General features: G+C 35.7%; 1 protein-coding gene and 1 pseudogene across 7 annotated transcripts in view; both read right to left on the reverse strand.

The window, feature by feature from the left end:
• The window catches only part of AUH (AU RNA binding methylglutaconyl-CoA hydratase), a 189347-nt gene that overhangs the window by 102647 nt on the left and 63899 nt on the right, over positions 1-22801 (reverse strand). The window lies entirely within an intron of this gene.
• On the reverse strand, positions 6-21203 carry LOC140505662 (grpE protein homolog 1, mitochondrial pseudogene; annotated as a pseudogene).

The raw sequence follows: 22801 nt of genomic DNA on the forward strand, positions 1-22801 counted from the left end.
AAAGAAGGAAGGAAGAAGGAGGAAAGAAATGAATTAGTATTTCTTGAAATTCAGGCGCCATAGGTGAAGGTTATTCAAACAAAGACCTATGAAGGTTTGAGGACTCCTAGAACACCCTGCCTAGCTAATAAAAATGCAAATATCAATCACTTAATAAAATTTAAGTTATTGTATGACAGATATTGTGCTATCAGTCAAAATAAAAGGAAATCTGTGTCATTTAGCAAAGTGATGGGAATGAAATCCACTTATATTTAACCAGAATTCACACAGTTCTTGTCAGTGTGTATAATTGTTTTCTTGATTGTATCATTTTATATATGTCTTGCAACATTTATATCTTCATATGAGTCATTATCTGCAAAACCATAATTTCTTCAGTCATTTGTAATCTTGAACAAGTTTGCGCTAAAGTTTTTACTATTATGAACATTTCTCTATGAATATTTTTATACAAAGGTTAAACCTAGCAATAGGATGAAAGAGTCAAAGGGTATGAACAATTTTATAACTTTTATCATATAATGGTCAAATCCATAGAGTTCTATGCAGGAAAGTAGCATGCCTGTTTTTTACATAGCTCTTCCAACAGTTTTTCCATCATTACCAAATGATGGGTAAAATGTTTATTTCTACTAAGCAACTCTGTAAACCTTTTCAGGTGGTTGCTGATAGTTTATATTTCTTAATACGAAAAGTGCCTGCCTATACTCCTTGACCATGTATTTACCAGGGAATAGCTCTCGGTCATAAATTTGTCAATTCCCCACATATTTTTTCATGTGCTACTTCAATAGATGCTTAATGCATTTTTTTAAAGAATTTGTGTTTTTTCCTTTTATTCCAGCTGCAGCAAAAACAGCAACAACAACCTGAAAACAAAGAGGGATGCATAGATCATTTGGAAATGGCTGATCAAACAGTGATTTACAAAGATGATGGAATACTACTGCATCATAAGAAATGACAAATATAAAGAATTCAGAGAAAAGAGAGAAGGCTTGATTGAACTAATGCAAAGGAAAGTAACTACAATCAGCAGAACAATATGCATGACTACAAAAATGTAAAAAAAAAAAAACACTAAAAGGTAGTTGAAATCAGAATAAAACAGAATAACATTTTGGTCAGTACAGAAGAGTGACAAGGTGTTTATATGAAAATATTAAACTGGAACTAGAAAATACAGAATCTGGATTATAAATGATTAGTTTGGATTTGATTTGAAGGTGCAGAAAACTTCTGAAGAGGATAATGGCACCGGGAAGGTAATATGGTGAAAATATGAAAGATGGATTGAAAAGGGGAAAAGTTTTCCCAATAGATAGGTGGTCAGAGGATATAAACAAACAGTTCTTAAAAGAATTGCAAGTTATGAATAATACTATGAATGAATGAATGCTCCAATATTCACAGATAAGAGAAGGGCAAAGCAAAACAAGCTTAAAGTTTCACCTCACATTCAGCAAATTAGTAAAGAGGACAAAAAGGTCAAAACAGTAAAAACTGGGAGAACTGTGGAAAAGACAGGCACACCATTCTGTTGGTTGTAAATTTGCGAATGGGTTCAACCATTTCGGAAAGTAATCTGGAATCACAGGAAATAGTGACTCAAATGTCTGTAACTTTGACTCAGAGATTCCACTATCAGCTATATATCCCAGAGAAGTGGGTGACAAAACAGAAAGGTCTCATCATAAATCAAAATATATATGGAAACACTTTTTGGAGTAGTAAAGAACTGGAAATAAAAAAATGCACATCCAATAGAAACAGGTTAAACACGTGGCATATGAATGTAATGGAATATTACTTGCTCCAAGAAACGATAAATACAGAGAAGCATGGAAGATACATTTAAAGTGAAGCTGACCCACAATAAAAAGCATATGTAGTGACTAATTTTATATATGTGTATATGTGTGTGTATAATTACATAAATGGAAAGAACAATAAAACTGGAGCTAAATTCTGAAAAATAACGACCAAGAGAAATGAGAAGACACTTTTCCCTTCTTGCTTGTAAAAGTTGGGGATAATGACTATGGCATGTTGCATATAATAACAGACTTCTTGGATAATTTTGTTGATTTTTTTCCTTTCTTTAAAAAAATCTTAATTATAAGGTGTGGTTCTCTAGGAAAGGATAGAAAAGTGAATGAAAAATGCAGATAATCTAAAAATAAAAGATATCAAAAAAAATTTATTTAAAAATAAAAAGGAAGAGAGACTATAGATACAGACAAAGGGAACACCAATAAAGATGAAGACAGGCTTATCAAATTTGTTAATGACATCCACCAGGGCTAATGCATTCCAAGTAGGTACTACTAAACCTTCCAAAATATTAATGTACTGATACAGGAGCATTCCATGCTAAATTCTGAGTTAGAGTCCAGAATGGTATAAATAGTTCTGTACATATATGTCCTTTCTCTTTTTCTGTGCTTTCTTTGGGATACAGACCAAGTAGTGGTATTGATGTATGCACAGTTTTATAGTTCCTTTGGGCATAGTTACAAATTCTTCTCCAGAATGGTTGGACCAGTTTACAACTCCACCAGCAGTGCATTAATGTACCTGTTTTTTTACATCTTCTCTAGCATTTCTCATTTTCCCTTTTATCATATTAGCCTATCTGATAGGTGCAAGGTAGTACCTCAAAAATGTTTTATTTTATACTTCTCTAATTACTAGTGATTTGGAGCATTTCATATGACTATTGATAGTGCCAGTGTCTCCCATGTTGCACAGTCAAATCCAAAATCTCAAGGAGACACCTTGAGAGCATCCTTGAATCACTTCTTCTGACCACCATGTGATCGCCTGCCCCATGTGAGTTCTCCATAAAATAGTCTTTTTTAGCAAACATACATTTTGCATTGGAACAAAGTGGCCAGCCCATCCAGATCCTAATTTGATTGCCATTACAATCCTCTCTATCTCTTATTTGGTCATAAACTCATCCTATTCCATAGATCTGACGGTTAAATTTTCCATGTTCTTCTAATTTGTTTATGATATTATGCTTTAGGTCAAACTCATGTACCTATGTTGACCTTATCTTAGTATATGATATGAAATGTTAGTTTGTGACTACATTCTGCCAGACTATTTTCTAGTTTTCCTAGCAGCTTTTGTTGAATAGTGAGTTTTGCTCCAAATGCTTGGATCTTTGGGTTTACCAAACACTAAATTCTTAATGATTTACTCCTGTATCTCAGGTATCTAATCTTTTCCACTGATAACCACTTTATTCTTAGCCAGTACCACTTATTTTGACGATTATCATTTTATAGTATAATCTGAAATCTGCTTCTGCGACGCTGCCTTCCTTCACTTTTTTCATTGATTCTCTTAATATTCCTAGATGAACTGTTATTACTTCTTCTAGTTACATAAAATAATTATTTGGTGCTTTAACTGGTATAGCACTGAATGAGTAATTTTAAGTTGACTTGCCATTTTCCTCTCATTGGCTCAGTCTATTCATGAGTAACACGTTTCTACAATTGTCTGTGCCTTCATTTCTAAGAAAAGTATATTGTAATTGTGTTCATATATGTATAGTGTATCATCCAAGTATCTTATACTGTCTGTGGTTACTTTAAATGAAATTTCTTTGCCTTCTTGTCTTTTTTTTTTTAGGAATATATTTAGGAAATGTAGAGGATTTGTGTGGGTTTCTTTTATAGCCTGCAAATTTTCTAAATTTAAACTAGTTTTTTAGTTAATTCTCTTCAGTTCTCTAAGAATACCATCATATAATCTGCAAAGTGATCATTTTGTTTCCTTTTTGCCTCTTCTTCTTCCTTCTATTTCTTTTTCTTCTCTTATTGCTAAAGCTAGCATTTCGATGGTGATAACTTCCTTGCTTCACTCCTAATCTTATTGGAAAGGTTTCTCATTTATCTCCATATTACTTGCTGTAGGTTTCAGATAGGTATTGATATTGTTAATGTATTTTTTTTTTTTTTTGCATAATGAGAAGATCGTTCCTACCCTTAATAGGCCCATGTGACCTGCTTGAGTCACATGGAAGCCGAAGTGACTGAGGCTGTGGTGAGGGGAACTTGTCCAATGGGTGGAGCAGGAAGGGTAAAGCAGAGCCAAGAGAAGGTTGGACACAGCAGTGAGAGCTGAGAAAGAGAAGAAGCAGGCAGCAAGCTGTGAGTGTTCATTTGTGGGAAGGCCCTAGGAGAGGGCAGACTTGGAGATGGCAGTGGCCCCTACATCATTATTGTGCATATACTTCTTTGTTGCTGTGATGGATTTTGCTTCTGGTGTTTAAATAAAGGGTTTGGTTCTGTCTTCCATGTGGAGAGTTTTTCAACCATTTCTTTGTGACTACTTTGACATCTATTTTAATATGACAGTAAACCTGAATTCTAAAAATATATGTGCACACAGACAAAAACACAACATACGTACACACACACACACACCATAACAGGATTCAGAATTACACCTGCATATGCATAGGTGCTGTAGGTACTGTATATATTGCGTTGGTGCTATAGTACTATGTCATTTTAAGAAAATCCTCATTGATTCCTAAACTTTCTAGCATTTTTAAGAGGAATGAAAGTTTTATTCTGTCAAAAAATTTTCCTGTATTTATTGATGTAATCAAATAGTTCTTGGTGTTTTTGTCATTGAGCTGGTGAATTATGCATATAGTTTTCCTAATACTGAACCAGCCACTGCATTTGAGTATAAATTGCACCTGTATAAACTTTGTGATACATTATTGTAATCTCCTTGCTAGTATTTTATTTAAAAAATTTTGTGTCAATATTCATGAAGACAACTAGTTCATAGTTTTCTATCCCTCTTTTTGCTCTCCCTAGTTTAAGTATCAAAACTATATTTGTGTCATAGAATCTAGTAGGACTCTTTCTTTACCTATTTTTTTTCATAATTTATACAGAATTAGAATTAATTGTTCATTAAATGCTTGGTAGAATTCACTTGTAAATCAATCTGATTTGAGGGACTGAAGAGGTACTCAGTGGACTCTTTCAAATTCTTTTTTGCCTTTTTGCTGTGAGACATCAAGGCAGTTTTCCTTTCTAATTTTCTGAAATGTTATGGCCTTCAGGTAGTCCAATTAATTATTAAATTATATCACTTTAATCTATTTTCCAAGTCAGCTATTTTTTCCTATGACACATTTCTCATTTTTTCCATTTTTTTCTTCCTTTTTGGACTTTATTTAGTTTCTTGATGTCTCAGGAAGTCACTATCTTTCATCTGACCTATTCTTTTTTAAAGAAATTATTCTCTTCAGTGTAGTTTTATACCTCTTTTTCCATTTATTTAATTCTGCTTTTGATGGAGTTCTTTTCTTCAGTGAGGTTCTGTGGCTCCTTTACTATTTGGCCAAGACTGTGTTGTTGTTTCTTAAAGGGTTATTTGTTAAACTCAACAAATTTTATTATGTTCTACAACTACCTACTCATTTCTAATTTTTTGCACACTTCAACTACATATCTATAAAGCTTAGAAAGTCCATGAATTCCCTACCCCTTAACAAATATCTGGCATAATTTAAGGAGCACTTATGCATGGACTAGCCTTTCTCAGAGGCTTGTTTATCTTCCACACATCATGATAAGCTCTCATATATCTTTCCCAGGGTCCCTGATTTAGGGGCCACTTAATCTTCAGACAATAGGCATGGAAAGTACATTTATGAGTGCTGCACTCCAAAACTGAGTAGTTCCAGGCATAACTACATAGATCAGATGGCATACTTGATTCTTTGTTTAAACTGTCAAGACAACACTGATAAGTGGGATCATGATATATGACCCATAGCTGGTCATTCAAGAAATTCTGGACTTCACAGCATTCTCTGTCCCACTGAACTGTCTCAGACTGTTGAAAAGAGAGTTCTCATGTGGTTTCCTAATGTAGAAATGATATGAAGTTCTCTCAGCCCTACCTGGAGTTAATTTAATTAGGTTCATATCACAAGGACAGAGTCTGTTTCTTTTTCCACTAGATTATGAGTAATTTAAGAGAGTGGAATTTTTTTAGGGGGGTGCAAGTTTTGGTTTTGGCCTTTTTTGAATGCCCACCACATACATACTGCCTGGGACTTAATGATTATTGACTTGATTAACTTTTCTTAATTGTACCAACTGGTGGTCTCTTTCTAAGAATTTAGGTACGTACCAGACTGACACAAGTATTAGCTTTACCAATTAAATATCAATTATTTCTCTGAGGCAGAAAGAATACTCAGGGGAAAACAAGGTCTCTAAGTTGCATCAATCACATAACTATTTTATTAAAGAGTTTGGAGATACAAACAGTAGTTAAAGAAAGGGACATTTAAAATATGCCTAGCATAGCATTTACCACCTTCTTCCTCCCCAATTTTTAATTAGACAGTAATACAGTCCCATCTGATTTAGATCACCAGTACCAGGGCCTATAACTATAATTATTACCTAATAAAATGAAGTAATGGAATTACAAAGAATAGTCTGATCACCAAGAAGTATATCAATCATTATGAACATTTTTTATACACCAGAATGCATACATCAAATACCCTCTTTAAAAATACATTTCTATAAATAATAATGAATGAAGCAGCAAGAAAGGTACATCACAGTAAAGACAGTTTGATGCTTCCAAGTTTATGGAACAATATAAATCACATTCTTAACTAAATTTTTCTGTTACTTTCAGAAAGTCACTTATTAGGAATTAATATATCAAATTTTTGTCTGAGACATAGTAAACACACTACAACAAGGTACAATCTCTGCTGTGGAGTGGTAAATCCTGTTCTTTGAAAATGGGAGAAATTATACTCTGTTGTACTGCCTTAAATTCTATAGGAGAAAAGTTCAGTTACAATCAAATTTACTATTCATCATGAACACACTATCAAAGACATTTGGCTCTTAGAAGTTTTGGTAGTACCTGGTCACAAAAGTTTTTCAACCATTTCTTTGTGACTACTTTGACATCTATTTTAATATCACAGTAAACCTGAATCATACACATAAACATACAACACACATACACACACACCATAATAGGAAGATATGTCTAATTGTAGAATTTAGTCTTTTGAATAAAATCAATTTGTATATTAACAAAAGAAAAAGATCCATTATGTTATGTTGTGTTGCTTTATTTTTCCTTCAGTTTTCAAATGCAAGAACAATAATAATGGTGGGCAATTGGAGAAAAATTTCAATCAGTTCTCTTGGACTACAGCCACACCAATTGCCCGCATCTGCTCTGTGATTAAGGTAAGGCCTAGAGGAGACAGACCCGACTGTCTGAGAGAAAGTTAAAGGAGGAGGTAATGAAAATTGCCATAATGATCTGAAACACAGTTGCAAACATAACACCCACTCTTCAGTTTCCCATAGGAATATTATAGCGAAGATGGCTCTTCCTGCTTACAAGCACCAGGTTCTGACTCTAATAATTGGGGAAATAACGGTATCCTCTTTCCCAGGTGCTGGACAAGATTTTACAGTTAAGTGACTTAGGGGACTGGGGAAAAGATAAAGATCATTGAGAAAGAAGAGTAAAAAGCCAGTGGATTCAAAGTCAGAATAGACTGGCAAGAAAAGAATTGTTTACTGCTCTATTGAGAACAGAAATAGATTTTGGGAAAATAGATGGTATTCCAACTAATGAACTATACAAAATGTACAGGGAAAAGGGGCTTTATACTAAATAGAACAGAGAAGTAAGAACTGCTCCTACAGATCCTCCTGAAACCCTGTATCCAAGTTTGTTACAGCTTCAGGGAGAAGAGGGAATTGGCTGAGACCCAGCTCAGATTAAGGAAATACAAAAATTAGATTACAGACTCCCATATCAATCTGACCATATTTTGGAAAAATGGATCAAATACTGTAATAGGGAATTAACAGGTACTGGAGCAATGACCTCCCTTATTTATGGAAACCCTTAAAAGTTTAAACATGAACTCCTATCACCATCACAGAACTGAGAGGGTCTGAAATGTCAGCCACAAAAGTCAAACTAATGATGAAAATTGGACAATTACCTAAGAAATAATATACCATGATAATTGTACCAACTACTGAATACATTACTGGAATAACTATATTGAGAAGTATGACTTTAAATTTACTTGAGGGGAGATACCAATTTGCAGTAAGGATGACAGAAATTAATACAGTTTTAGTCAGTAAAATAAAAATGGACCCAAATCACTTAACCTGAACCTTCTGAAGAAATTACTTTAAAGTAGTATCATGTCCCAAGTGGGCAAGATGAAATTACCAGTACTATAAAGGAATATGTTGAAGCAGCAGCGTTAGTCCTTACAACCACTCAATGGAATAATTCTGCGTGACCAATACAAAAGTCAGATGGGACATAGAGGATGACAGTGAATTATAGAAAACTGAATAAAGTGACTCCTCCCTTGTATGCAGATATGCCAGATACTGTTATCTTAATAGAAAGGTTCCAGAAATATGATGGCACTTGATACACAGTAATTTATTTAGCCAATGCTTTCTTTACCATCCCAATAAATTCTAAACAATGAAAGCAATTTGCTTTCACTTGGCAAGGCCGAAAAATACTTTTACACGCTTGCCACAAGGATATCTGCATAGCCCCTCTACTTGTCATGGGATTGTGGCTGAACATTTGGAGGAATTAGAGCTACCTGGTGTACATCTTACCCACTACATAGATGATATTAGGATACAGGGAAAAAATGTAAAAGATGTGGAGAAGAGTTTGACACTTTTAATTAAGTACAAGAAAAGCAAATAAAATGAACCCTGCAAAGATTCAAGAGCCAGCTCAAACCATAAAATTTGGGGGTATACAATGGAATGTGAGAGATTCTCCCACAAGCCTGACAAAAGATTCAGAATTTTCCTATCCTCACCAATAAGAAAGAGACCCAAAAGTTTGTAGGATTACTTAGATATTGGAGACGTCACATACTGGATTTGGGGCAAATTTTGAAACCCTTATATAAAATTACTAGTAAAAAAATGAATTTGATTGGGTACTTGAGCAGAGTAAAGTTTTTGAAGAAGCTAAGGCTGCTATACAAGTGGCCCTAGATTTATGGCCTATGCAAAGTAGCCAGGTAGAATTATAAGTCATTGTGCAGGATGAATATGCAAACTGGAGTTTATGGCAAAAACAACAAAGCCAAAATGTAACCTTAGGATTTTGATCTAGGAAACCCAAAGTTGTTAGCTGCATTTGGTAGAGACTGAATAATTGACTTTAGCACATTAGAACTCCTACTAGTAGTAAGACTGCCTCTACCCTACTAGTATCGTCCAGAGTATGATGTCCTCTACTGAGGGAACAGGAGATGTGCCAGCTTTTATCACCAAGAAAGTTGTGAGGCTATAAGTCCAAACCACTTCATATGTCAGTGGAAAAATGGCTCCTCATGACACGACCTAATACAACCAATAGGTAGAATCCCTCTGCAACAGAATTTCATAGACTTGGGGAGTTTTCTGACGACTTACTCCCACAAAGTCAGCTAAGTCAATTAAAGAATCCATATAGGGACCATCATCTGCTGTTTTAACTGGCCACAACAGATTGTTGTATAGGAAATTGGCATAGCAAAGTAATCTAGCCTCCTTCCTTTCCATCACTAGAGAATAAATCTTTCATCCCCTCCCCACTCCAAAGACCCAATACTGTCTGATACTAATTACACAGAATGGTACAAAGGTTTCTATTTGTCCCTACCCACAATGACTGACATAAACCCCGAAGGGGCCCATACTGGTGCTAATTTCCAATATCTCACATAATAGCCATTACCATAATACTCTTCCCTCTCTTCACCATAGTCACCTCAACTGACCCACACAGAAGATCTTCTACCCACTCCCACCTAAGCAATGGTTTGTTCTCTCAGCAATATGTCTTCTAAAGCCCCCTGTGAAAATCAGGGTGCCTCCATGGATTTGTTTGTAGTTCTATGGTAATAATGATAATAACCTGGTTGCTAGTGTCTAGCAGCCCTTTATACTTGTTATCCCTCTCCTCCTTCTAAATCACCACAACTTGGATATATGGCTTATTGTTCCGTGGAGGTCCTATAGGTTAGCATGATCTGAGCTTCAGGGGGTAACTTCACCTTGGCCATAAGTCATCACTAAAGTCCCTTAAATCTAAATACAGACATTTGAGTGACCCAGGACTGCTGAGTGGTATGGGTGCCTTAGGAGATGTCTTAAACTTAGAAGGGACTGAAGGGCCCTTTCCCCCTCTTTTGGATATCACAATAAAGTTTCAATGGCATCCCTTTAGGCTGCTAATGAATTGCTTTCTTATCAGCCCTATGTTTCAGAAGCCTTACTCCAATTACCCTGTGGGAGTAGGTATTATCACTCTCAATCCTTCCAGTGATGGAGATGAAAGAGGGAGGCATACTTTACTTATATCAATTTCTCTTACAATAATCTGTTGGCCAGTTAAAAAAGGCAAATCGTGTCTTGTGGCTTACAGTGTGTTCGTCCTTTGTTGCCGAAGAAGATCATGACATTAGAGAAATAATGACGACTGGCTTACAGTAGACAACAAAGAGCTGAAGTAATTGCCATGTCCATTACCATCTCTTACTCCCCTATATCCAATCTGTTGCCAAGGTCAGTAGATTTTATCTTTGCAACATCTCTTCAATAAGCTTTTTCTCTCCTCTGACACTATCACTATTCTAGTACAAGCCCTGATCACTTCACACGTGAATTACTGCAACTGACTACTGTTAGGTAGGCCTGACTCAAGTTTCTCCCTACTTCAATCTATCCCAGGCACTAAAGCAATTTTCAAGTGCAGGTCTGAACATGTCAATAAATTCCAATGTCTCCCGATTGCCTCTAGAATAAAATATAAAATGCTGTACTTGGCATTCAAAGCCGTTCATAACTTGGCCTCCTCCTACCTTTCCAGTCTCCTTTACATAGACCTCCCCAACATGGACTATTCATTCCAGTGACATTAGCCTCCTTGGCTGTTCCAGGAACAAGATAACACCATCACTCAACTATAGGCATTTTCTCCATCTGTCTCCTATGCCTGGAATGTTCTCTATCTTCCACTCTGCCTACTGCCCTCCTTAGCTTCAAGTCTCAGCTAAAATCCCTTCTATTCCTGGAAGTCTTCCCCAAATCCTATTAATTCAAGTGCCTTCCCTCCTTTTTTTTTTTTTTTAAGAATTCCTGGAGACATTTATTTACTGAACATACCTTTTAAGTAGCCAGAGTTAACACATAAAACATCATTCAAGATACTATACAAGTACAAAAGTATCTCAGAGGTTCTGTTCTTTAAATATGCAATACTAAAACCAATTTGTGGAGTTTTCAAATTATTCAGTTCATTAAATAATGCAATTTCAAGACTGGGTAAGTTTTTTGTTAAGCCACCGGCTACTTAGGCCTTCCACAAAGAGTGGAAAAATGTGAAAAATGTTTGAAGGAGAATATATCTGTTTAATAGCTGTACGGCATTCAAGTGTGGGGAAGAAAGAGTTAGTTAGACTAAGAAAGTTAAACTGCTACTGTTCTTTAACAACACTCACCAAAGCAGGTCTCAAGGTTCACCCATGTAGCTTATACCCAACTTTGGTTAAAAGTGCAATGGTACCAAGCTCCTTCCCCTCTATTGGAGTATGGAACAAGGCTTCATGTTCACAGAGATCAAATTTGGTGACAACAAACCAACAAAAGTAAACCATGCTTTTTGAACACTTGAATGCCACAACAAGACCCTCATACAGGTTCTTCAAATGAGGGTTTTCTTCCTTTATTTCCTCTCTTGGGACACTTGCTGTTGCCTTTTTCAAAATGTCACCAGATTCTAATAAATCTTTACAGAAACCTTGAATACCATATAATTTTGTCTCTTTTACCAGTTTCTGGCTCTGTCATCATAAGTTCTCTATGTCTACTAAGGCTTGCTTATATTTCTCCAAAGTTTCTTTCAGGTGTTCTTCTAATCTGACTTCCTCTTCAGTTAGTGTCTTCTCTGTAGAGGTACTGTCTGTCATCTGTTCATTTTGATTCGAGTCATCTTCTAAGTTCTAACCGTTATTTTTCTGTTTTGCTGTTACATAGAGCAGCCTAGAAGAGGTCTGGAACAAGAGGACAATGGCCAGGAAACTCTGTCACACCAAACCTGAGCACTGTGCTGCCATGACCACCCCCTCAGCCCTGACTTAGCCCTGATGCTGAGCACATGCAACAGCATGCATTTTCACATCAGCAGAGTCCATTGTCGTGCCTTCCCTCTATTAATAATTTCCAATTTATCCTGTATAGAGCTTGCTTTGCATACGTTTGCATGATGTTTCCCCCATTAGATTATCAGTTTCTTGAGAAGGGCTGTCTTTTGTCACTTTTTGTATCCCTAGCACTTAGCACAGTGCCTGAGACAAATGTTTACAGAGTGACTTATAGAGGCAGTGTAGCAATAGTACAGTGCATAGAGTACTGATTCTGAAGTCAAGAAACCTGAGTTTAAATCCAGGCTCAGACACTTACTAGCTGTGTGACCCTGGGCAAGTGACCTAACCTCCATTGCCTCAGCTTCCTCATATAGAAAATGAAGACAATAACTACCTATCTCCCAAAATTGTGGTGAGAATCACATGATTCTGCTTTAGCACAGTACCTGGCACATAGTAGGTACTTTACAAATGCTTATTTGCTTGCTTGACTAACCAGAATATCAAGGCTCAGAGCAAATTATATGAGATTACTGACCTTGTCAATACTTTCTTTCCCTTATTCCTTTGGATGTGACCATTCAAGAGCAGTCTGCCTTTCATGTATGGAGTTGTCTTCCCCTGGGCTGCTTGAACTCATCATTCTGCTACATTCTAGTGAGCAGAGAATGAAAGAAGCTTCTCTTTCTGAAGGCAGTAAGGTACATTACCACACTACTGACATAATGTTGACTAGATGAGGCCAGAGTGGTCCTGAATTGAATGGTGATTCATGTGAGGAACAAGAAATGGGAAACTAATCCCTTCATTAATTATTAATTAACTCAGAGTCTAGCCTACTCAGTAGTTTTGAGGAATACATCACATAGGAAAAACCCAGATGAATCCAAAACACAATTCATAATAAGCATCTGACACTGACCACAACCCAAAAATGAAACCAAAGGACTTATTGGATTTTTCAGGTTTTAGAAAACTCACATTCCTCACCTGGATATCCTAAAGGGCCCCCATTTATCAAGACACCTATAAGTGTGCATCTTTCAAGTACAGTACAGAACAGCCCTAGAAGACCTAGATAGATATGCACTAGTCTCTCCTCCCGACCTTGTGGTGCCCATGCTTTTAGAGGTCCACAAAGATCAAGTAGTATGAGTCTTTGGTAGATACCTAAAGGTGGCCAAGACCAAATGATTTTGAGATTTCTGAAGCTGAAACCTTCCCAAAGTAGCTCATTATACTCACTATTCTGATTTTGAAAAGTAATTACTCCCCTACTACTGAGCCCTAGTTGCTATTACTAAATAATATGATGGAAGGTCATACCAATCTTTATTCAGATTTGCCTACTATGAGTTGAGTCATGCAAGATAAGAAATCTAACCAGGTGAAGAGGGGGAAAAAGAACTACTTCTTTATGGGTCCCATTTCACCACTACCTCTATCAGGGGACCCACTTTACTAAAGAATCTGAGATTAGGTCTGCTGGGTTTTCAGGTAGCAAATATTGTTAAATGTTGGAATGAGCTTTTGAAACTACATCTTTGCTCCCATGACACTATCATGGTAGGGCAGCCCACTTCCCAAATAACATGTGCTTAACAAATCAACACTACCGCAGGGCTCTCAAATACAGCAGTTTTTTGGTTCAGGTCTCCAAGAAGATGGATCTGATAAGAATGGACTATTTTTAAACATGGACTGCTCCATGACCATAAGCAAAAGACTGCTTAAAACCTTAAGTCCTTTGTTCTAGAACTTACACAATCACATGAGCCTCAATATCATTGATTCCCTAAGGGGTTCGGCACATCTTGGGGAAATGGCTCAGGTTACCCTCAATTGACAAGTCTCTTTTTCTCACCAATGGTTAGAAAAACTTCTTTTCATAAAGGGCTTTAGAGATCATGGAAGAAAATTGTTGCAAGCGTCTCTGTTTCTAATGATATGAGAAAGATGAAATTGTCTTTACATAACTATGGTGACTGAGAATTTACATGGAATAAACAAGATCCCTTAGCCCACCTAGTAGCATCTTATGTCCATGGATGAAGGTGAGGGACAGTCCTTATCCAGCCATCCCCAGTGAAAGTAGGAAGCCCTTCAGGAGATGCCTCTAATACCACAAACATTTGATATTATCACCCTGATAGAGCTTCCAGGGAGACAGAGGTTTTAGTGGATGACTTAATGAGAGAATACCAAGTGGCAGTCCATGAAGAGCTTTAGGTCAGGATGCATACAAAAAGCTGATAACCACTTTACTACATGACTGTGAAGTACTGGGTGATGAAGAATTGTTGACTACACAGAATGGACCCAATGCTCCCAAGGCAGCTGTTGTTCATCAATCACTATTTTGCATCAGGAGACCCACTGTGACTTGGAAATATCTGGCAGCACCCACTACATGAATCATCCTGTTAAGGTCTGAGATTTGGTCCTTTTAAAAATTGAAAGAAAAGTCTAAGATCTCTGGCTTTTGTTCTCCATATTTTTTTCCTATTATAATGACTCCTTCAGGGGAGGGAAGTATTATTTTTTCTTCTTTTTCCCATTTCTCCTTAGTATTGACCATGTCAAGAGGTCTATCCAATAAAAGCCCTAAAAGCATTTAAATAGCAAAAAATTGAAAAACAGCAAGATCCTTAGGACCTTGTCACCATAATACAGTTTGTGACAGTACTAATATTAACACTGGGGCCTTGGAGTACACTAACTTTAGCGTATTCTATCCAGGAATGTGCCAGAGAAGGATCAGCACAAGTTCTTACAAACAGGTCTTTAAAGCCAGCAGGATCTTGGTTCTGTCAAAGTATAAAGAACAGAAAGAGCTAAAGTCCAAAAGGTCACATACTCAGAGAGGCAGTGCCCAGCAGTGCATCCCTCAAAGCACATAGCACCACAGCAGGTGTAAGTGTCATTTCAACAAACAGGTATGCACACAGAGAGAAGGCAGAGGGTAGAGGAGTTGGGTTTTGCAACATGATCTCCAAAATTTGACTGGCCCCTGTCAGGGCCACAGTAAAGACACAGTCAATTTCCATTTGGAGATTATGAAAGGAGGAAATGGAGGAGGAAGAGATAGGGCTGACACTAGCAAAGAAAGAGGTAGGAAAAAGCAAGAGATTCTGACATAGAAAGGGATATAGTACCAGTCATTGTATCCACGCCTGCGGTGACAGAAACAAACAGACGACAGAAAGAATTAGGCCTGCCTATTGCATCCAGCTAGGTGGCACACTGGAGAGGCTTGGAGTCAGAAAGCCTCATCTTCCTGAGTCCATATCCATCCTCAGACATTTAATAGCTTTGACCCTGGGTATTTCACTTAACTCGGTTTAACTCAGTTTCCTCATCTATAAAATGAATAAGAGAAGGAAATGGCAAACTATTCCTGTATCTTTGCCAAGAAAACCCCAAATAGGGTCACAAAGAGTCAGACATGTCTGAAATGACAACTTAAACTGAAAACTGAATTAAAAGAACTCTCACTAATTATACTGGCTAACACAACAGAAGGAAAATCACAAATGCTTTAAGGGGACATGGAAAAATGGATACACTAATGCACTGCTGGTGGTAAATTGTTCCAACTACTTTAGAGAATAATTTGAAAGTATACCCAAAGAGCTTTAACACTGTGCATACTCTTTGACTCAACAAAACCACTATTAAGTCTGTATCTCAGAGAGATCAAAGGAAAATAAAAAGGACCTTTATGTACAAGTTATTTATAGCAGCTCTTTTTTATAGTGGAAAAGCATCAGAAATTGAGGGGATGCCCATTAGCTGAGGAATGACTGAACAAGCTGTGGTCAGTTCCAAGAAAATAAAGGTTTTACTCAAATGTATAAAGGACACAAAAGCAATTCAAAGATACAGGTTTCATGGTTCAAGTCACATGGTTCCAGAATACAGGTTCAAATCAGATGGCACACAGGTTAGAAAAAGTTATGAGTTCATGCCAGAAACACTGTAACAGCACATATCTGTACCTATTAAATCTTAGTATATGCCAAGCATATGTTAGGTGTTCTGTGAACATAATACAACTTACTTAGAGAGAAGGGCTATGAAAGAGCAACTAGCTTTGAGGGAACATAAAAAGCAATAATTATTAATTTCAGTCATTTCCTAAAAATCTGTGATAATCTATGGAGTAGTTGTCACAAATGCTACAAAATGATAAATAATGCAAAAATCCGTTCTATTTGGCTTTGGAATATATTTCTGAATGTACATTTGAACAAAGTTTTGGCAGGCATACTAAGGCTTGCATACTTTGACTATATTGCTGAGAACTGATTCAGGAACTAGGAAACTGTCAATCATTACCATTCTTTCTCCTGCTTCCTCCTACTACATATCTCCCAGAGTAAGTCAAAGAACTAGCCTAAGTCACCTGCCATTTAAGAGACTGATTGTAGTAAGAAAAAAATAAACCCATTCAAAATAATGGCAAAGGAGGAAGGAAGCAGGAAGAAAATGAGAAATAATCATTTGGTCACAAAAGAAAAATGTAATCTTTCTCAAACAGTAGGGTTAAAATTTTTGGATGAGATTCTTAAAATTATAGTTTCTAAATGGTAATAAATGCTACCAAGCACTACCATACTAGTGGTAGAGAAATGTTTCATTATACTATTTGAAAACCCGTATTTATTAATATTGTTTGAACCTGGTTTGATAAGCCTAGAAACTATCTAACCCAAAAGCTTACTAGAGAGGTCAGAGATGCTCCTAGGGAAGCTGGATGGCTATAGGGAATGTTTAATATCCCTCCTAGATCTTGTCTTGGATCCATCCAATGCTAGCCAGTTTCCCAAATTTATATGCTTATGCTTATATCTCAAAAGACCTTAATTTGAAGGTTTATGAATAGTGATATACATTTCAACTGACCTTGCCTGGGAACTGTTCTCTACACAAAAATAACTGCTAAGTGAAGTTACTGTGTTAGTATTTTTCTCTGAATCACTATATAATATAAACCTCACAGAGACTGGACAGGGAGTCTTTTTCTGGTTTTCCTCCTCTCCCAAATGACCAAATAAATTTATTTTTTAAATTATTTTAGATTTTAGGGTTCACTCATGACTAACAATTATGGTGAGGAGTGAGGGGATTTCCCTGTTGGCTGCCCCAAGTAAACCCAAAAGTTCTCCAAGACCATGGAAGCTAAGTGTCTGTGATTTTAGGATTGAGCAGAGGCAGGATCTAACCAATACCAGATCAAATCAGACAGGGTAGGAGTTCCCTGGGATTCATGTCAGAAACAGTCAAGGCCATGGCTTAGTTGGGACTGAGGATTTCAGAAAATTAAGAGGCTCTGTTTGGCCTTAGCCCAAAGAAAGCCTTGGGTGTGGTTAGAATTAGCCCTAGTCTACCTAATTCACACACAAGTAATCTCCTTGACTCGATCAGTTTCCAAGTAGCTGCAGAAAATCTGGTTAAAATTGGTCTAATCTTTTGGTAGAACTTTCTCTTTCTCTCCTTTTCTTTCTCTTCCTATAATTCTCCTCAACCTTACCATGACACCTGATCTATGATTGGCCAGAAGCCACCCCACTGGAACAGCATTATCCTGTCGTGTCTTGGTTAGCTGATTGAGAAGACCCTAGGTTAGTGAAGGGAACTTGTATTTGGCAGGCAGTGAGGTGGACTGCAGGGTTTCCACTTCAGAAGTTCTCTAAAACTTCCAGACCTCCACAAGGACTTGGCTTACCCAGTAGAACACTTAAGAGAAGCAACTAGTCACTCACAAAGACTGGTAAATAAGCACAAGAAAGGGAGCTTAAAATAAGGGTGGGGAAAATTAATGAAGTCTTGTAACTAAAACATCCTATGGTTCAGTCGTTTCAGTCATGTCCAACTCTTCATGACTCGATTTGGGGTTTTCTTGGCAAAGATACTGGAGTAGTTTGCCATTTCCTGCTCCAGCTCATTTTACAGATGACGAAACTCAGACAAACAGGGAAACTTGCCCAAGATTTCACAGTGTGTTAGGTCAGATTTGAACTTGGGTCCTTCCTGACTCCAGGCCCTACAGTCTATCCATTGTGCCACCTAGCTGCTCCTAACAGCTCTCCAAGCAAGTGTAAAACACTGAGCAGTACCTTATTCTCACTGACTTTTTTATTAGATTTTCAGTGGGAGATAAGTAGGAAAATTGCTATTCTTTCTTTTTCTCAGTCTTCACAACTCCAGCCAGGTTAGAGAATGAAGTGATAAAGACAGACAAGTAAAGAAAGGAAACTATTTTTCTGATTTGTAGAAATTTTTATAGCATTATAAATTTGTTACAGATTAAATTTGTAACTAAAATGTAATATAGTTACTGTGAATTTCCAAATAATTGTTTAAATGTTTTTGTAACTGCTGAAATATCTTAGTGGATTTTAGGAGGTTTCCAGATAGGATTAAGTGTTACATGCAAATTTCTCAAGCTGCTCTCTTTTTTTCCAGGAGGGTGACAGAAAGGTGATTTTTGTCTACTAGAAAATAAGCAGAACTAAAGCTAGTTTGCAACAATTCAACAAAATTTAATTGGTTGGGTAAATTAGTAATGAAATCACCTAAACTGAAATAGATTATGCAACTTAAGAAGTAAAACTTAAGCAATTAATTGGTACTGTATAAGAAGAAAACAACAGAGAGAATGTTCAAGTAGAGGAGAGACAGGTAGAACATTAAAGAATGGTGGAGCCCCTCTCCACTGATGGTTTGACTGGATGGCAAAGAAAAGCAAGGCTTTGGAGTTTGGGAAAGAGGTTTAAGCAGGTCGCTTATCTCACAGAGAAAAGGATATGCAAAACTGTTTGTAGAAATGCTTGGCTAGCAATTTCAGACAGATAATATTCTATCAAGTTATAAAGTTTACCAAAAGGAAACTACAGAAATAAATTTGCAGTATTAAATTATTTATAGCATAGTAAAATTCTGTCTTTGAAGGACCATTAGAAAGATGTGACCAAATATTTTAAATCTCTTGAGTTCCAAAAGAAAGCTGGGAATGTGAGACTACCACTATCAATCTTTCAAAGTGTGCTAATTGAAAGCTGTGAATTCTAAAATTTGAGGACCTGGCAGCTAATGGTCATCGGGAAGGATGATCAAATATCAAAAGTAATCTTAAAGTGCTTAGCCTGGCATCCAGAACATGGTAAGCACTACATAAATGTTAGCTATCGCTATCTTAATTAAGTGTAATTACCCTATACAACTTTTCAATGTGATTTCTATAGAATGCCAAACTTAATGGATGAATCAATTTTCTATATAAAAGGATTTGGAAATGCATTCAACTGAATTGATGTTATTTGACTGACAAAAAAAGTGTTATTTAAAAATTCACAATATTATTTTATTGTTGGGATACAAATTTTTCTTGTAGTGTGAACTTTTGGAAACCACTGTGTAAGAAATACTGGGAATCTGAAAAATTATACAGAGTATGACACAATAAGAAAATCAGTTTTTCTTTTAACCTGCTAAATTATGAACTGAGCTGGTAAAGAATAGGATCACAATGTTTGAAAACTGTTTAATAGCTAATTGGATATATTTTGCTTTAAAATGGATAGTTTTTTGGAAGCAATTATTGAGACTTTCTATTTGGGCAAGGTCATAAAAATATTGTTAACTGTGGGAGAAGCTGCTGACTACAGGGTGTAAAATGGTTTGATGAGAAATGAGGACCAATCACAGTTGAAGTAAAAGAACCTACAAGGTTGTTTATGAAAACTATGAAATTATATCAAAATAGTGGATATTGAAGTTGCATCTTGGTATCAATAAGACCTTACATTTAAAGAGATTTTGGTTTTGCCTGAGGGGTTAATAGGCAATATGGATATCTATTAATATGGAAGCTTACTATGGCCAGTGTTTTCTTGGATTTTGCATGAAAATGTATTTACTGTATATGTGAAATTCTAAAATATTATTCTGAATTTCTAATGATTGATTTCTGCTCCAACATGTATTTAAACTAGAAAGAAGAAATAAGATGATATTTTTTTTTACATGTGTTTACTGTTAACTTATTGCAACATGAGAAAAATAATAACCTAGCTTCAAATTAAAATTTGCTATTTATGGTGAAATCTCTAGAATTGTTTTTATTTCAGACATGATTGTCTGTATCATAATCCACCATTCAAGAGGACTGCTACAGGAGGATGTCCATGCTTAGGAATGTTTAGGGGAATGACCTAGGTAGGGAAATGCAGGAGTTTCTTGACTCAATTTCCCCACTGTATTATTTCCTTTCTGAAAAGGAAATTTTCCCATTAGATTAATTCTGAGCATGGCTATGGTAACCCGTAAATAATATGGAACTCTGCTTCATAGATGGTTATTTTTCATGAATGGTTATTAATTATGACTTTCACCTGGAATCAAATGGTGCTAAGGGAGTTATTCCTCTTATACTTATGTCAGGTTATTCTGTGCCCTTGAAGGGACTGTCTTAACGTTGTCATAACCATATCCCTTCTTTTTCCTTCCATAGCAAATTTCTGTAATCAGGGCAGGTGAACTGTAAGGATTGTTTTTCCCCTGGTCACTGCATTACTAAAACATCTCTTAGTTATTATAACGGAATGCAAGTACGAAAGGTTACTTGTTTTATATTTGGGTCTTTAAAGTATCTCATTCTTTCAAGATAATATTTACCCTCAAAAAGAAGGGGATAGGATAGAGATAAAACTTTTTCAATTTTAATGGAGTAGTAAACTTCACTTTGACAAAACAACAAAATTAGACTGTTTTCTCTAAGAACTAGAATATATACGTGTGTGTATGTGAGCATGCACATGTGTATATACATATAATACACTGTATATATGTAATGACTGGTTTTTAAATATTTCTAATAGGATAAACAAGCTTTTAATATATGTACCATATAATATGTAATAAATACATAATTTTATCTATTATACATAACATATATAATAAATATATAATAGTATTAATATTATTTTCAAATACATTATTTTATATAATATAATAATGCAATATATTATACTGTTTATTATATTATTTTCAAAGCTACCCATCTTCTCTTCGCTTCCTTCCAGGTTTTTCTCTGCTTTATAATTTTTTTCCCTCTCTCCCATAACCTAAAGAAGGCTACCATTAAACAAAGATATATATATATGTAATTCTACAAAAAATAATTAAAATAATATATATATAAATATACACATATACATACCTACACAATCACATCCTATCTGAGACTGTCTATGAAAGTTTTTTCCCAATTTTCTGCAATCCTCCTATTCTTGACTACATTGGTTTTATTTATACAAGAAATTTTTAATTTAAAATAAACAAAATTATTCATTTTACAATTCACAAATGCTCTCGCAATATAGTATAACATCTTATAGGGCTGAATGTCCTTCCTTTACATCTTTTCCCTTAGCTTCTTTGAAATTCCTGACCTTTTATTCTTCCAAATGCACTTTATTATTTTTTCTCAGTAAAATAATTTCATTAGTAATTTAACTGGGATGGCATTGAATAGACTAGTAAGGTAAAACTGTCATTTTTTTTTAGTATGTTGGCTTTACCTACCGATGAACAACGTATATTACTCCATAATTTAAATCTGACTTTATTTGTATAAAAAGTGTTTCATGTTTATGTTCATATAGATTCTGTGTCTATTTTGACCAGTATACTCAGGTATTTTACACTGTCTCGTTATTTTAAATGGTCTATAACAATATTGAAAAACACTGATGACACATAATGTAGCTTCATTGTTTTTCTCTTTCAATTAAATCTAGTTTACCTTTAACTTTGTCTGAAATCCTTTACTTAGTAAATTCTACCCCAACCCTACATTTTATCATAGTGTATATTTCTCATTTTTATTGTGTTTCCTGAAAGCAACATACTCTTGAATTCAGATTTTTAATTGGTTGAATTCAGATTTTTAACTGGTTGTTTCTCTTTTATGGGCAAATTCATCCCATTACTATTCCAAGCTCCCTTATTCTCTCCTCCCATACCCTCAATTTCTTTCCTTCTAAATATAGAAGACTTTTATACCCTTGTAGATGTGTTGTTCCCTCTCATTTCTGATGAGAGTAAGGTTCCAGCCCTGTCTTCCCCACCACTTGCTTCTTCTTGATAAATTATTCCTTTCATACTTCATTTGTATATTACACCTTCTTACTTCTCCCTACACAGTTTAATTATTTTTTGTAGAATTACCCCATCATGCAGAACTCAGCCTTTCTTTCAAACTACCCAAATAAGGATGACAGTCACAAGACTACTGATAAAAGTTTTCACATATAAGCAAACAATTTGACCTTATAGAGTCCCTTATCCTTGGTCTTTATTGTTTACCTTATATTTTTACTGGATTTTATAAGTCAAATTTTCCATTAAGTTCTGCTGTTTTTGTCACAAATACCTGAAAGTCTTTCAACATCATTAAATGTACTTTCCTTTGCATTCAAGATTCTACTTAACTTTGTTGGGTTAGTTACCCTTAAATGCAATCCTAGCTCTTTGAATATAATATTTGAAATATAGTATTTCAAAACCTAC

Source organism: Notamacropus eugenii, chromosome 1, assembly GCF_028372415.1.
Source record: "Notamacropus eugenii isolate mMacEug1 chromosome 1, mMacEug1.pri_v2, whole genome shotgun sequence".
Lineage (NCBI taxonomy): Eukaryota > Metazoa > Chordata > Mammalia > Diprotodontia > Macropodidae > Notamacropus > Notamacropus eugenii.